Below are 17,584 nucleotides of genomic sequence, written 5' to 3'. Positions count from 1 at the left end.
GCATTATTAATAAACAATCTATCCAAAGTTTTGTCTGCAAAAGATAGACATTTGGTCATTTCTTCATACCAGACATTGTCAAATTACGATCTTTAATAGCAACAAAATCGAAAGATAGATTATTATACTGGGCGATAAATAATAACAAATTATTACCCCGTTCGCTTTGTACAACTTGTATTAACTGTGTTACTTATTTTGACATAATAATTTACGTTTGACAGTTTGAGTTATGTTTAAGTTTTGTTCTACGAGCGCTAATATTACGAATTTCTCGTTTAACTCGTTTCTCGTTACTTGCCTTTGATGAAGCAACTTTAAATGGTTGTTGGTTGGATGCGTGTAATATGTCATTTACTACTTCCTAAACGCGGATTCAGTGCCGTGAAGTTACGTGAGATCACGTAATGCCTTTGTAATATAAAATATTGTTCACGTGCGTAAGACTTGACCTAAATTACAATAAATATCAATATAGCAATGCAATAGTATTATTATATCTTTGATAGCTGTTTTTGTTAAGAAACCATACAACTTAGTTGCGTCACTTGTCTCAGTTCGTGTAATGATCTACATACATAATAGGTACCAGAATGTCAGTACACATTATATGTATTCATTTGGACTTAAGGGTAATAGCCTAGTGGTTAAGAAACTTGGCCTCTCGATCGAGGGGTCCGAGGTTCAAATCCCAGGCACACGCACCTCTGATTTTCAAATTTATGTGCGAATTAGAAATTAATTATCACTTGCTTAAACGGTGAAGGAAAACATCGTGAGGAAACCTGGACACCTGTGAATTTATTAAAAAAACCTCAAAGTTATGTGAAGTCTACCAATGGACTTGGCTAGTGCGGCGGACTATGACCTTCTCAGTTTTAGAAGAGACCCGTGCCCAGCAGTGGGACAATAATGGGTTGATGATGATGATGATGATGATGGACTTAAGGAAGTTAATTACGACTATACGAGTATATTCAACAAGCACATCTATTGAGAATATGACGTAAGTATGAACATTTTTTTTTGACTCAAGTAATAGGTAATTTTATTTATTGAGTGGTTACTGTTATGTAAATTAAATGTAGTTATTCTGTTTAAAAGTTATTAGTTTTTGGTTCTTTATTTCTAAAACTATGGATGGTATTGTTTTGAAAGTGGTTTCTATTACTAACAAATAATGCTTCTTATTCTTTGACAAATTGTTTTGTAACTGAGAAATCATACAAAAATATAATTTATCTTATAACATAATTTCTACTAATTATTGGTACTGGAAAACAAAAATATGTTTATTTTTCCAATACAATATATCTGTTATCTTTATTCTAGAATACATAAATATAGCTAATTAAGGTTTGTTTAAACAATTACTTTTAAACATTATAAAAACAGTTATAAAAAGTTTTAAACTATTCATTCAATTTATTAGTCAATATCAGTTTTATTCTACACGAGCCAATTTTGCAATGAATTGGCAAAATGGTGCTAAACTTGTTATAATGTTTCAGTTATTGGAGCGGGGACAATAAGACCAATGCTAATTTTTTCGATACTTCAACAATAACTGTACAATTGTTATCTTACTTGAATTACTTTTCGGTAATCGATTTACTTATTTTTTTTTTAGAGGTCTGAAAAACGCAAATACATACAAAATAATAATATTTAAGTGCCTGTCAATAAAAAAAATAAAATTCTTACCTTTTGCTTACATAAATGTTAATATGTATTTTTTGTAATTGTAAGATTATTTGTTACGCCCTAATCTTGGAAACTACTGATCCAATTTCGACGGAACTTGGCAGGAAGATGAAAAGGGACGTAAAAGAACTATCCTCTTTACATGGTCTATGGCCTAACAGTGGTTAGATTAGCATTCTCCAAGAGGAGGTTTTGTCTAGCAATCGCGCTTGGTGTAATGTGCTATCGCTGAACATAGTACCTAAATAACGTTCGTTAGACGATGCTGTTGCCCACTCTTTTAATTATCTTATTTGTTTTTCACTGCATATAAGAGGTGAGTAGTATCTATTATAATCTACAGTTCTACATAACCTACTTTTAAATCACAATATATTTAAAGCTCTATTGGAAAAGAGCATGTATGCGAGAGATACTTTGTATTAAACTTTGGACATTGGAATATTTGACATAATATAACCTCGTCAATATTTTACAGGTTAAGGAATAGTACAATAACACTGGAACTTTGTTAGACGATATTTCCACTGCAAAGATATAGGAAAACGTTTATCGTCTGCAATTCTGTAGAGAAAATATTAAAGTGCGCATTCGAAAATTGGCACTCGTAATTTTCTGTACTATTTTTCGATCTACTCCAGGTATCTTTTCATGTTTTACTTGATAGCAAAATGTAACTATACTGTTATATCTTACTCGTATCAAATGAGTCATCTGATGGTTAGTGACCACTGTAGTCCCAGATGGTTAAGTCTAGACAAAATATCACTCTGTCTGCCACGGCATGTATACGGCTCGATCAATGCATTTAGATATAAATGAACCTTTATATCGGATAAGAATATCATAATTTTACTTTTACGCTTGTATGTCCCGAGATATGCAAGATCATAAGCGAAATAACATAGTCTTATCGGGAAGATATTAGTCGTAAGCCGTATCTATTGGCTATATTACGATGCACTAATCAACCGATATAAAAATATGCTTAATTCTTAAGCGGGGAAGCTTATAAGCAGATTTTTTGACTCCGGTAGCACTAGCGCCTAACCTATGTTTGCCTAAAAACAGCAGTGTTAAGCGCTGCTAGGTTCCTTTCAGAAGGGTGTGGTAAGGAAGTCATATTTATTCGACACGTTAAAAGACCCATTACTTGTGTGTAGGCGCGTGCAAATCTTATCTATAGGTATATTTTGTATTGTACAGCGGTGACAGACTCGTAAAATGTGGTTTAGTGCCAGCGTGATTGAAATGCGTGGTTGGCTTAAAATAACTTTGTGCAATATTGCCTTGAGGTTTGCGATTAGAGTGTTACAGGTATTGTCATTTGTCTCAGAGATATTGAGAGTAAACAGTTTAGTGATCTCGAGAAGTTGCTATCCAATCGGTGTGACAGAATGTAGAACAAGACGATAGAATGTAGAACAAGATACGAAAATAATATAAGACGATTGAAATATACCTTTTTAATATTATATAATATAGGAGTAGATGGTAATTGGCTACTGCCACCCGTGGACATCTGTAATCAATCCTTGATAAGATTAGATTTTTACTTGAGATCGGACACAGGTGCGCCGTTACACCTAAGGACTTAGTTGGAATGCCTCGGAAAAGTATGTCTCCCTTACCACACCCTTTAAACCAAAGCACTGCGGTGCTTAACACTGCTGGTATTAGATAGAAATAGGTGTGGCGATGGTGCCGCCGGAGTCGAACCACAAAGGGTTATACCACCTATGTACCTCTTATCCCTTATCTTCGACGTTATATATCGTGAATACCGATTAAAAATGCAGAAGGTTTCAAGTTCAAGTTCACGTCCCGGTTAAGCACAAATCGAAATAATGAAAATAAATGACTATTCTAAACCTAGGTTTTTAGTGTCCGAAACTGTATCGCCCACGAAACAAGTGTAGGTTTATGATTGCTGTTCTAATTTAGATCAATCTATTGCTTCGCTTAAATAGTCTCGCTTATATAACAAGTCGCAATAGCACAGACTTAGATAAATGAATCTATATTTACTTAGAATGGGATTGGGTGATCGGCTTAAGATTGCCTCGGAGGACAGTGCTCTGCTAATTGTCGATTTACTCGTATATGAAGTTATCTGTCATCTCGCTGCAACATTAATAAATGATTTATTTAAACGACAGCTTGTTAGAACATTCGTTAAGTGTCTTGTGTAACGTTACCTTTGTATTCAACTCAGAGGCCTTAAGATACGTCTTGCATAACTTTATGTAGGTTAAAAATAATAGAGATTAGCATCTGAATTCCTAAGCATACCCACAAATCTTTTCAATAGAAATTAATTCTGAACACAGACGATAGTTGTTTTCGAATACTAACTTCAAACAGATTTAAATGTCCTCGGGTTTTGCATATTGGGCAAAGCTTTTTAGGGTTCCGTGTCAAAAGGGTAAAAACACAAACCCTATGACTAAGCCTCCGCTGTCTGTCCATCAGCCACAGGTCTCTATCTCTTGATGTGTAAAAGGCACTTGAAATTTTTCTGTCAAATTGTTTAATACTTTGTCAGTAATTTCAAAGATGTTAGCTACAAAGTTTTTGTGTACTCTTTCTTCTGGTAAAAATGGGTTAGATTGCTTAGAGTAGCTCTAGCGTAGATTTTATTATTAAGTGTCTGTCGGTAATTCTTTCTTGGTTAGTTTTCGACGGCACCCTACATCAGTATAACAGCAGTGTTAGGCATTACTGTTTTTTATCTTGGTCAGGCAGAGATATTGGGTTTTCAACTTAGACTTCACGTAGGACTCTAACCCTATTTGGTGTTAGTTATAGATGGTCTTGAGCGGCAATGATCAATTACCATCAGGTGAACTATGCAGAATTGTACTACATTGCATTTGTTAATCCTTTATAAACCCTCTCTCATTCGGTCTTCTATTTTGGAAGAGGGGAATTTGAACTCTAGTTAGCTCTCAAAATAGATAAAGGTACGAGTAATATTTGCTTCATCTCTTAAGCAAATATAAAGTTATGCATCCACACTATTCGAAGCATGTTATGGAACAAAACGATAGTTATTCAAATGAGTAGAAAGTAGAGTTCATCACACTTTAGTAAATAGTAGATCATTATGTGTTGATAGATAATTCGTCTGCTCAATTATTGACGATATTAAAGGGAGGTTCCCTTTAGGCACCAAGCGAAAAATTAATTCAAGTTTCACATTGTTGAATTAGCGTTTCAGCAAAATGTTTAGTATTTGGAATTTGGTTGTTAATCCGCATGCGTGCTTCGGCCTTTATTGGAATACTTTGTCGCCGGTCCTTAGCAAAGGGAGCGTGTGCCGACTTTATCTCTGGGCACGTCAACAAAGCAACATTATTGGTCACATTCCAGCGAGGTGAACGACAGCGAGCCTTGCGACGAGGCAAGGTCACTTTAGAAGGGGAACTGAGCCTGCCTACTGTTTTCTACACCAATAAGACTTATCCTACGCCCTTCCGTATCCCCGTATGGAGCGAACTTAAACTCGTTTCGTCGTCGTCGATTGGACTACTAGATATTAATGCGTTGTATCGCGAATTGAGAATTAATCGCTTAACCTATTTTTGGGAATGTAGAGCTGTGAAATTAATTGATTTTGTAATTAATATATAGAAGGCTGTAATCTGTGTGGCGCTTGGCAAATGCTTATCACGTTTTATCACGTTATGAAAAACTGTTGAGCATGCAAAAGCTACGTTAAAGATTAAAGTAAGCACAAAAACCTTAATATGAAGATGAAGTTTCAGCAAGCATGTTTATGTTTTTGCGTGCAAGAACACTTTTATATTTGCAAAACACTCAAAAATAGGTGTAATTAAAAAAAAGCGTGTGTGTAAATGTAAGTACGTACTTGGAAGTAATACTTCTTTGGCTTTTTTAATAAAAAAGGACATGACAAGACACCATAAGGTATCGTATCATACATACCTAAAATAGGATTTTGCTGCAAAACTTGAAATGATTTACCAGCCAACTACGAGTATATCGTTTCTATTCTATTTATATGTTTGGAAAAACTATTCTAATCCTTTTTCCAGACACCCCAAAAAAGTAAAACTCCAAAAGTACGCGAGGGGTGCACGAACTTACCTCGTGTTACATAAACGTTTTAAGTTACACAATGCGGTCACTAGGATACTACGTACTGAGGTTAATCTCGTTTTCGCCGAGATCAACAAAATAGACCGAGAAGTAACGAGGAATTAATGGCTTATTTCACGGATGATATAGAGTGCTAATTAAATATCGCTTAACCCATTTTAGAGATGTGGAACTAAGGTGTTAATTAGATGTTTAATTAATGAAAGTTTGATATTTTGATTGCGAAGTGCGATCTTTGATAAGTCAGATGTGATGGAAATAGAAATCTGGGTTACCTTGTACAGCCAGTTTGCGGCTTCCAGGGTACACAGATTTAGATAATACCACACTTTGGAAAATATAAGAAAGGTTTTTCGGCCTAACTAAAGAAATGCTATACGTTTGCCTAGACAAGAAAAAGAAGGTGATTAGTTGGTATATTTGTAAATTTTTATGATAGAAATATTTAATGACCTCAAAAAGCTGAAGATACCTACCTACCTGTATTTAAAGATATTTTTTGTCAAAAATCTATTGATACAAACCGAAAACTGTGTTACAACTCAAAGCTCAGCGAAGGAAAGGAAGAGTAATATTAGTAAAATTATTATTTGTTTATTATAGTAGAAATAGATTTAAAAAAGAGAGTAAAATATATTATTGTCCAATTGAAGAAAGAAGAAGAACGAAAGACATCAGCATTTAAAACAATGTGGTTACTAGGATAACAGTACCATATAGGCCTGTTCACGATCGAAAGCGCTATAGGTCAGACCACCGTTACCAGAGTTTCCTCGCTTCCTAAATACGTATATTATACGCTGGCACGAATGCAAATCAACCAGTATGTAGGTGAATCGGTGGCATTGGTGCTTGGTGACAAGTCACAGGAAAAAGGTTATTACGTTGATAGCTAGCTGGATTACTTCGAGATTAGTTTCGCAATGGACATAGTTATGCGTTAATGGTTGTACGAAATTATGATTTTCCGTTCTGTGTAAAAACTTCAGGTAACTTTGTTGGTGTATTATGGCTTAAAACCGAGATAAGTTTGCAAAATTTTATGTTTCCTTACTTTCTAAGCGGTGAAGAAATTGTTCCAGCTTACCGACTTGATAGAGTAACTTACCACTTAATAAATATTAATATCGTATAAATATCATAATAATCATACGGGCATAGTTGGAATTATAATATTAGGATTTGGTAGAAAGCGAAATATGCATGAAATATTCAATTATCGACTTCAGCACACTCTGCTTAAGGAAGACGATAAGTAAGCTTTCGAGAGCTTTAGTTGCCAATCCGTTTATATGGTACGAACTGAACTGATGATTACTTTAACTGCTAATGTATGATGCAAATACGAGTACTCTTAATTTAAGTCATCTCAGAGCAGTCGAAGTTGTGATGAACCGAGATTCGAATTCATGTTTGTACGTTACAGTAGGGATGGCGATCTTAGATCGATTAATCGAAGAATCGATCTTTTGGACAAAAAAAAACGATTATTTTAGTCGATCTCCAGTAATGGGTCGACTCAGTGAATCTATATTTCGAAATTCGATTTTTTTGATGTTGATGGAATATTAACAAATGTGTTTTCTAACGGATACGTATATCAGTGGTTGTTTGGTCGTGAATAATTTTTTTCGATCGATTTTTAGAGAATCGATTTATCACATTTCTATTCGAATCGATTCAAGAATCAATGTTTTTCGGAAAGAATGGTCATCTCTACGTTACAGAATACTACTGCTACCGAAATGCAAATCAGCGTAAATTGGCACATAGTAGGAGGCGCAGCGCAGGTTTAGTATTGCATCAACAGTTGCCGATGTGGGCCCGAACGAACTAGAAAGGTAATACCAGTGCCACGAATATTGCGTTTGCGACCGTTTATTAGTTGTATGGAACAAAACAGAACAATTGAGTACTTGGTAGTATTTCACATTTTAAACGCAATAACAGGTTGGTTAAAGGACTGAATAGTTGTCTTACCTAAGAAACGAATTTAAGGGCTAACTTAGTAAATGTTGCTATAATTTTATTACAAAAGCAGTGATGTTTTATGCAAGCAGCGACAATGTAAGCGGATTTATTTATTTGTTGTAAATGATACGGTTGTCAACTAATCCGCACTTATCAAGAACAGTGGACTTAACTGTGGTTTAAACTCATCTTTTTGTGTGAGAGGAGCCCCGTGCCCACCAGTGGGATAGTAGTGTGTTGACGACGAATAAGGCTAATCCAAAATATATCGTTTCACGCGCCAATAAGAACCAAAATTTTGAGAAGCATTCTGTCTTCTCTCTGTCTTCTGTCTAATTAAAATATCTACGTACATGTGACTAATTTTATGTACAATGTAGCACATAAACATTTTGTAATTAGCAAAGATTACGATAGCACGATAGATCTATACAGATACATGTCATAAATAGAAAGTTTTAATTGTGATTGCAACATGTCTTCGTTTTATAACGACGTTGGTTTCAACTTGAAAGCGCATTTGTTTATATCTTTTGCAATGTTTCCAATTAACTAATAAACGTCATAATTCATAACATTAGTGTTTGTTCAAATATAAAGGTGCAACTTAAAATGAAACAAGATAATATTTAAAATTACTTAAATTTAATTAATTAAATTAAGTAAAAAGAATTGTGGTAGGAACATTGATTTGTATGTTCACATTTTAATTGGTTATTGACGCCTTATTAGGAGGTAGGATCTCCACAAATCTTGGAATCTATTACAAATCTAAGTTTAAATTAAGTGACAATTTAAATCCGGAAAACAACAGCTCTACACAACTTTTTTTTTATAATGTAGGAGTAACAGACGAGCCTGCAGTCCACCTAATGATAAGTGGCTACTGCCACCCATGGACATCTGTAATCAACCCCAGATAGGATTAGATATTCCTACCTGAGGTCGGCCACAGATGCGCCGCTACCCCTGAGGACTAAGCTGGAACGCCTCGGAAAAGTCTGTCTCCCTTACCACACCCTTCAAACCGGAACACAGCAGCGCCTAACACTGCTGTTATTTAGCAGAAATAATTGTAGTTATTGCCGTAAAATGACAAAGAATTCTACCATTTTCATTTTCTGGTGCAGTTTTTATTTAAATGTAAATCCTCTAATAATAGGCAATATTATTATAAAATTAAGTAGGTATGTTTATTTGAATACATTTTTACAAATTATTTAGGACACTTCCTTTATTTTTTCTGAATCCATTTGGGATGTCGTTCGCAAAATAAATAAAACTTAGGGTCGGTTGGATATTTATAAAAACGACAAATATTATTCCGAAGTGGAACCGTTTTGAGAAAACGGTCTTGGTTTATATAGCACCATTGGTAGGGTCGATAAACAGAGGAATTGGAATAACAGTGTGTTCACGCTCAATGAAGTGAAATACTCCAATTCGAGTTGTCTTTGCAAATGAATAGAATTGAAGTGTCTGTTTGTAATGTCCAAAATAACAGCTGTATTTTTTATAATATAGGAGTAGCAGACGAATATCCTTCTTATGATGGAAGTGACTACTGCCGGCCTTAAATATCTGTAATCAATGCCATATAAGATTAGATTCCTACCTGAGATCGGTCAGAAATGCGCCGCTACCCTAGAGGACTAAGTTCTAAGTATTTAGTTATTAAATGCATATGAAAGTACGGTACTTATATAAAAAAAAAATAAACATTTCTCTGTTGGTCTGTCTGTTTTGGCTAATCTCCAAAATGATTCGACGGGAGTTTCACTGGTAGTTAGCTGGTGTCACAAGGAATAACTTAAACTACTTCTGTTTTACAAAAACAATTAGTGTTTCTCGCTAAAAATTAAAACCCATAAAGTCACAAATATTTTTAAATTCGGGTGAAACCGCAGGGAACAGTTGGTCTCGAATAAACGTTCCCTATCACTCAAGTATGTCTTACGCGCCAGCAATAAGGGTTGGGCGACTGTCGTGGAATGAAATGTGTTTGTCTGGATGTAGCGACGAATCGGCAGGAACGGAAGAATCGCTCTAGATAATCGAATTCATTAGTACTCTTTGTACCGTAAACGGTGCGGAAAGGCTGCTTCTGGTCGCTTATTTATTTATGATCGGAGGCTAGGGTTGCCATATTTGTTTTGATGATAAATATTTTGATAATAAAGATGATATTTTTTTTTATAATAAAGGAGTAGCAGACGAGCATGCAGTCTTCTTGATTGTAAGTGGCTACTGCCGCCCATGGACATCTATAATCAACCCCAGATAGGATTAGATGTTCTTATCTGAGGGCGGCCACAGATGCACCGTTACTCCTGAGGACTAAGCTGGAACGGCTCGGAAAAGTATGTCTCCCTTACCACACCTTTCAAACCCGAACCCAGCTTAACGCTGCTGTTATGAAGCAGAATTAGGATAAATAATTTAAATAGTATTTTTTACAAACAGTTGTAAAAAGTTGTAGACATTTACTATTTACTTATTTATAAAAAAGAGTCTAGACTGGGACTATCTCCCGACATTTTTTTGTTGCCCATTGTTCTAACATCACTATACCTAATATCTGTCAGGACAACCTGTTTTCAGAAGTAGTTACATCTGAAGTAGCCATGAAAATATCGAAACATTTTTTCCATTGAGGTAAAATGTCCCTCACAAAAGGACACCATAGCGCTAGCAAACTATTTTAAGGAGTGCAGCTTTTAAATTTAGTAAGATTTACTATTACTAACTAGGGCGGTATTCATCAATAATGTTAATACATAATAATAATTTTAATACACAATTATCTAAAAAATTAACATTGACGAGAGTCGAATACGTACTGAAGACGTACCTGTAATCAATTCCTTGTTTTACCTGACAGAATGGGTGGCAACCCTATTGGAGACACATCTCGTAAATCAACGAGGTCTGCTAGCACGGCGATAGTGAGTTAGATATAGGAACTGGATGTGTGTCTAATGTCTTGCATTATGTTGCAAATGGAATGCCATCGCTGGTATGTGGTACGTGTTAATTTAGCGAATCAGCATGATCGTGATGGATTAGTTCGGGAATGACTGTCGTGCTGTCGTCATCAGGGCCGTATATGGGGTTTCTACATAAAATGGACCAACGTGAATTTTGACGGATAAGTAACTTTTCCGTTTTATTAACAGTAGATATTGTTTCTTATTTTTAATTTTGATAACTTATTATTTCACTCTTTGTATGTTCTTCTTATTTGTTGGCATTATAGTTTTAAAAGACTTGACGGAAAAAAATCTGTTATCTACACTAATATTATAAAGAGGAAAACTTTGTTTGTTTGTTTGGTGGTAATGAATAGGCTCAATAACTACTGGACCGATTTTAAAAAGTTTTTCAATATTCGAAAGCTACATTATCTACGAGTAACATAGACTATATTTTATATGAAATATATTTGATAAATAGATTTTGAGGCGGTACAAAGTTTGCCGGGTCAGCTAGTTTGAAAAATAAAAAGGGCCTCCGTTTCATCGTTTCCCGAGGGCTTTCACATCTCTAAATTCGGCCCTGGTGATCATTACAGGTATATGGTTTACTTATTTTACAGCATTTGTAACAGTACTCATAATGATTAGCTTTATTATATTTTTAATATAAATAAGAAAAAATATATTTTGAATTTTTTTAAAAAGCGTAATACATTGTATTTTTACATAATATATTTGGTTTATATAATTTATAATAGCAATTATGAATTGATTTTATAAACCTTAGAATATTTAAGTACATATCGATACCTTAATTCGCAAATTAGCCAACTCCACCTTTGTCAAAATGTTTTTTTTTTATTTAGTTTTATAGTAAATGGCGTTGAACGAAATCAAAATAAATAAAAAAAAACATTTTGACAAAAAGTTGGATTGGCTGATTTGCGATTAAGGTAGCGATTTAAAAAAAAAATACAAATTTATCTAAAATAAATACAACTTTTTCATTAATTTTTATATATTTTTTATTCATAGTAGATATTTAAATAAAACGTTAATAAAATTCTCTTTTTTTGGAGAACGATCCTGCCAGGATTCGAACCTGGAATCTTCTGATCCGTAGTCAGACGCGTTATCCATTGCGCCACAGGACCGATGCTGTGGATCTTTAAAAACTTAACCAGTATATACATATTTTGATCAACGCGTAATTTTGTCAGGAAGTGTTTGATTTCTGCCGGCACTCCCGGAGTGGAACCCATTGATTCTTTTTCTGATAAGGACGGGAAGACGAACTAGCGAAGCATCCTACATCCTAACTAATAATATGTTTGTTACACTTTTATGCCTTAGCTACATAGTCGATTGTCATGAAATCTTGTATACACGTTGTCTGAGGTTCAGCATAGGACATGGGGTACAGTTTACCCGAAAAATTTGTTCCTATATGTTAAAAAAAAAACTCTGTCCGCGAGTGAAGCCGTTGGTAACGGCTAGTAATATAAAATATTTCGTAAAACTTGAAGCAAAGTCAAGCCGTTTCTCATCATCGTTTTAATAGTTTCGTTTCAGGATGACGGATAGTCTAACCAAGGCTTAAACATTAAAACAATAAGCATTGCTCAACTGAAAGATGAGGAGTAAACCGTCCCACTTTTCATCTAGTAAAGTATTTGTAGTTTCAGCTAATGCTAACGACTGTGTTGAAAGTGCGCACGCGAGCCGCGTGACCTCCTTAGCAGTAACGGAGTAGTAACCGTTGGATTCAACAGATGCCTCGCTCTGTGGTATTCGCTGTTATATAAGAAACATGTATAAAACAAACATTTTTAACTAACTCAGCCGCTGATTATTTTTAATTTCAAAAAGGAGGTTCTTTTCGACCGCTATGTATGTAAATTTGTATGTTCGCGATTATCTCAGAAACTACTGATCCAATTTGGGTGGAGTTTTGGTTATTGTATTATGTATGAAAATATTTGGGTCCGTAAAACTCGAAAAGTTGTTGAGGGGTTGATTTGAAATATATATGGAATGTCGCTTTGCTGTTTAGTGGAGTTTACTAAAATTTTGTTACGAAGTTTTTATTGAAAATATCAGAAAATCAGTGAGACAATTCAATACAATTGGATTGTGGCCCTTTGTTGTTTTTACCATATAAAAAAACATGTGTTATCAAACTTGGAAGTTTTAGCTAGTAATATTAATTTGATAATCAGAAATAAACCCCCTGTTTACCACCGTCCATCATTTCAATATAGCAAAGAGCCGACAGAACATAAAACAAGCAACATACTTAAGTAATGACAAGGATAGGTGGATGCGTGGGTTTCATGTTTTTAGAATTATGAAATAAAAAAGAAGTATTGATAACATAAATAAGTAGAAAGATTTTTTATGACCTTTCAGTAATCACTATATTTACGAGGTTTAGAGATAATTGTGCTTGTAAATGAAACTATAGACGTAATTCAAATAACTAACTAATCGAAGTTATGTATAATTTTTAATAAAAACGTCATTAGGTTTCAAAAACAAGAAACCCTATTAAAGTTAAATCGCATAATCCGTATCGAAAAATTTAATTGAAGACACCATTCTTATATTTTCCCATTTTAATACACTCAGTGTCACTCATACAATCCAGATGAATTTAAGGACATCTCATATGTTACAAATACAATACATCAGGCCGTAGGGCACTGCCCGTTCCCAAAAAAAGTGGTAATATATTCAAATATTCATACGCTTAAAAAACATAACCCTTCTTCTGTTACCGGCAGCTAAAAATCAACTTCAATTCAACACACTTGTATTAACTAGATATTTATATAAACGAACAGGTTAATCAAGTTTGATAACTGATTTAGGTGACGCGAAATTAAAACTTGTATTCATGATACGCGCAACTTTCATTACTGAATACCTACACAACTATATTAAACAAGTTTTATTATAATAATGACCTACACATATAATTTTTATGCAATTAAATAAGTAAACGATTACTTTACTCACGTTGGTTTGAGTCCAGAGGCACTGACATCACACCAATTTCTATCTAATCAAAGCAATGTTAAGCTCTACTGTGTTCTGGTTCGAAAGGTGTGGCGAGGGAGATTCTTATGCGAGGCCATGCAAGATAGTTGTCAGGGGCCTCAGGGCTCACAGATGGGTTACTAGCTTCAATCGCCAAACTCAAGTAGGTATCTAATCATTTATGAGGTTGATTATAGACATTCACGGATGGCCGTAGCCACTTAGCTGGACATGGTGCAAAAAAACTTGATGGATAGTGGTCATGTATCTGTATTCAGCCCAAAATAGAATTTAAGTCCCATCTGAGGTCGGTCAGGAATACGTTGCTGCTACTTAAGACTAATTCGGAATGACTTATGTTACATTTTATCCCTTACGAAATATTTTAAACACGAAAATATTGATATACGACAGAAATATATAGAACACTGAAGGGTTCTTCTAATTTTATGTATTTGTATGTATTTGTTTTTCGTTTCATCTACCTTCAGTCGACTTCTAATGATAGCGCGTCTCACAAGGACCGTCGTTGGGTCCGGATTATTGCTATAAAGTCTCCTGTTTGTCATACGATACAGCCTCATCTAAGGATTAAAACTGGATTATGAGCACGTTGTAAGGCGAACTAAGTGTCAATGTTGTTTTACAATATTTTGCCTATATATAGGAGTATAAACATGAGTATATTTGTAGTTTTAGCGAAGGTACGGTTTTAGGAAGGTAAGGTAAGGTAAAGTCATTGATATTTCTCAAATAAGAATTATGTAAATAATGACGTCGTTTTTGTATTATCTCTAATTAGGTGTAAATACCTAAAGGGTAAAAATATAACCCTAGTCTGTCTGTCACAAAGCTCTATCGCTTGCACAGTAATATACAGACTCTGATTTTTTTATAGAGTATAGTTATGTTATTATGGCCGTTATAATAAGTTAAAATGGCTTCGAAAACTTGTAACTTCATTCAGAAGATTTGAATCATACAGCAGTTAATTTGCCTCCGGTTCGTTCCAGGTAATCCACTTTTAATATTATTATGAACTAATTTATTTAAAGCAAGGCGTTGTATTCGAGGAGAAAATTTCATTTTTTGCTATGAAAGTAGGAATTTTAAATGATTACTGATATAATTCCGTTGCCATGCGGGTCATTTGTGAAAGTCTAGCTGAGTAATATGTGAAAATAGTTGTAATTTACTCTACATATAGTGTGTATATTAACTTTATAAATATTCTTGTAGATAAAAAGACACTAAGCACGACGACAGGACTTTTGTGACAATCAAAGCTTATTTAAGGCTCTTTTAGACAAGTTCTTGGAGCGTGACTTAGTCGCTGTATAAATGTTAGTTATACATTGAAGATGTTAAAATGTCTGTCTAAATAACAAACCCTCTGCTTATATTTTTTATTTAAAGTATCAAAACACAGGTGTACACACTTTATTTTATTCTATTTTCACTTTAAGTATCATATGTACGAAGTGTAATGTAGATGTCTATTTAACAAATCGTGGTAATTTTTAAGGAAAAGTACGAGAGACGTAACAAATGGCTTAACTTAACCTTAAACACAAAAAGCTACCCTTGACGTAAGCAGGGGTTGTGGAGAACTCAAGCACAGATAATGCGAGGATAATGTATAATGCCTCTCAGGCACGGTCGCAGGACCGGTTATACGTCGACAAGATGGTGTACTCGACTGTCCCCGTTTGCCTTGCTTGCTTATTACTAGCATTGTTTATGTACACTCAATTTTTACTTTAGTGCAACTACTACGGAAATAAAAATACAACCCAGAAACTCATAAGAAATTCGTGCTACTCGAGTGAACATTTTTTGTTGCCCAAGTCTAAATTTGAATACAAAGGCTTTAAAGTTTATGTTTTTTATCTCGTGTCATCGAAACATGACGAGAATACATTTATTTTGTGACCGATGATAAAGCTCAGCGCGTTGATGTCTTCGCTTTGATACCGCGATCGCTAGCTTTAAACCATTCAACTTGTCGCTAACCATTTATCAGGGGTCGCATAAAGAAAGCGTTGTAAATGAGCCGAAAGGAGATAATATACAAAACATCAGTCATAAAAACGTCGGAAGAAAGTTGCCCAACCGTCCGAAAGCGGTCTCACGAGATTGGAATTTTGGTCGGTCTGACACGGAGCGGGCGCGCCCACCTGCTAACCACACCACACCTGAACCAAAAGTGTGTCAACAACGACTGACTCTTCGAACTCGACGATCGATCGTCAGAACTTTCACATTACCTTAAATTAACACTCGACTGAGCGCTCGCACTGATACGTCTAAACTATAACATGCATATTGGCGTTCCAGACCGACTCGTGCTGGAAGTGACTAAAAAATGAAGACACAAACCTTTTGCACGCCGCGGGGCGTTCCAAATCAGAAATCCGGTTATGCACTATCAGGGGTTGGGGTTAACGCACGAGCACTGCGCTGTATCACTAACTCACCACACTAGAGTCACAAGGTCTGCCGCATTGTCGGCAGCCGGTGCGGTCGCGACGGCCGCCAGGTCACCACTGACTGAGACTTTCTTCGAGACGACACGCGCGGGCGCAGGTAAGAATGAGACTACGCCGCCCGCACACAACCACACCGTTACCTGTCTCTGTGTGCTCGTTCACTCGGCCACCGACTCTGCTCGACACGGTGCCGCTTATTATTATTTTAATAATATAATTGGCCTGCAATGAGCAGGGTTTCTGGTGCAACAAAAGAAACCGTTTATTAATAAAATTATGTTGGCACCGCAAAAAATGTAGACCGAAAGATAGTGACTAGTATTTTGGCGTAACTTTGGGAAGTTTAAGTGGATTGCTCGAGGCCCTTATGATTTTTTCAAGGAAATCAAGAAGCATGACGAGAGGCAAACTTCTTAATAAAAGTTTCCGGAGCTTTTATCCACCGTATACCACAAAGTCGTAAAGGACGGCGTCGCATGCCTACATTCTTAATGATAAAAGACCCAAATGCAGGAGACAACGGAACGACATTACATCTGCCTCTGACGTGACATTTGAACTTCAGTTTGCCTGAAACTTTTATCTTGATAACGTAAGACATTTGCATTGTATGAGCGACTGCCGAGGTCGTCTCGAAATGCCTGTTTAAAATTTTGCGAGGCTCTTCCCCGGGGAAATATACACCGAATGCCAAAAGTATGTCTTTTACTAATAGGTAAATCTGGTAAGAAAAGCTCGCTTGCTTTAAGCACATTCTGGGTGAAACCAGAACCAGGTAAATATATACTCCAGTATCTTAATAATTCAATCTATTAAATGAAATCCTCAAAAATATATATAACGTTGCTTTATTTATGTGCTAAGTGGAAGGTGGTAGAACCCTATGTGGTTCGACTTTAGAACGGAAGCACCACCAGCTAATCTTCTATCTTATAACAGCATTGTAAATCGTTGATGAGTTCTGGTTAAAAAGCTAAAATAAGGAAAAAATACATACCTGGGGTGTACCCAAATTAGTCCTCAGTTTAGCAACCAGGTGCGTTGCTGCCTGACTTTAGGTCTTAGATCTAGATTAGATCTTATCTGGGGTTGAATACAAATGTCCATGGGCGGCAGTGCTACTTAATATTACCATCAATGTATTTCGCGCTCCTTTGCTACTTCTATATTATAAAAACTAGACATTATTTAATAGTTATTTATAGGAAGTTTTAGTCTCCTGTTTATGCAAAACGCTATCACTGTTAACTTAGAGTGTAAGATAAGGTTTAGGGTATGTTATGA

At 35.4% G+C, this 17,584-nt stretch overlaps 1 protein-coding gene, 1 non-coding gene and 1 pseudogene across 4 annotated transcripts in view; all 3 read right to left on the bottom strand.

Annotated features, from left to right (window-relative positions):
• Positions 1 to 16,350, bottom strand: part of uif (sushi, von Willebrand factor type A, EGF and pentraxin domain-containing protein uif) — a 122,714-nt gene extending 106,364 nt beyond the window's left edge. For 2 of the 3 annotated variants that reach the window (XM_073083802.1, XM_073083803.1), the window contains exon 1: positions 16,191 to 16,350. The gene's annotated coding sequence lies outside the window, so the exon portion shown is untranslated. The remainder of the gene's footprint in view (positions 1 to 16,190) is intronic. The other variant, XM_073083801.1, reaches the window with a different exon arrangement.
• TRNAR-ACG (transfer RNA arginine (anticodon ACG)) lies at positions 11,854 to 11,926 on the bottom strand. The gene has a single exon. It is a non-coding gene; the product is annotated as a tRNA-Arg (tRNA).
• On the bottom strand, positions 15,252 to 16,901 carry LOC140750298 (uncharacterized; annotated as a pseudogene).
• Between the last annotated feature and the right edge of the window lie 683 nt (positions 16,902 to 17,584).

This window comes from Epargyreus clarus, unplaced genomic scaffold (assembly GCF_041222505.1).
Source record: "Epargyreus clarus isolate Ecla_fem2 unplaced genomic scaffold, WU_Ecla_fem_2.2 ptg000019l, whole genome shotgun sequence".
In the NCBI taxonomy this organism is placed as follows: domain Eukaryota; kingdom Metazoa; phylum Arthropoda; class Insecta; order Lepidoptera; family Hesperiidae; genus Epargyreus; species Epargyreus clarus.
Note: the sequence above shows the minus strand (reverse complement) of the source record. Positions and strands in the feature narration are given on the sequence as shown.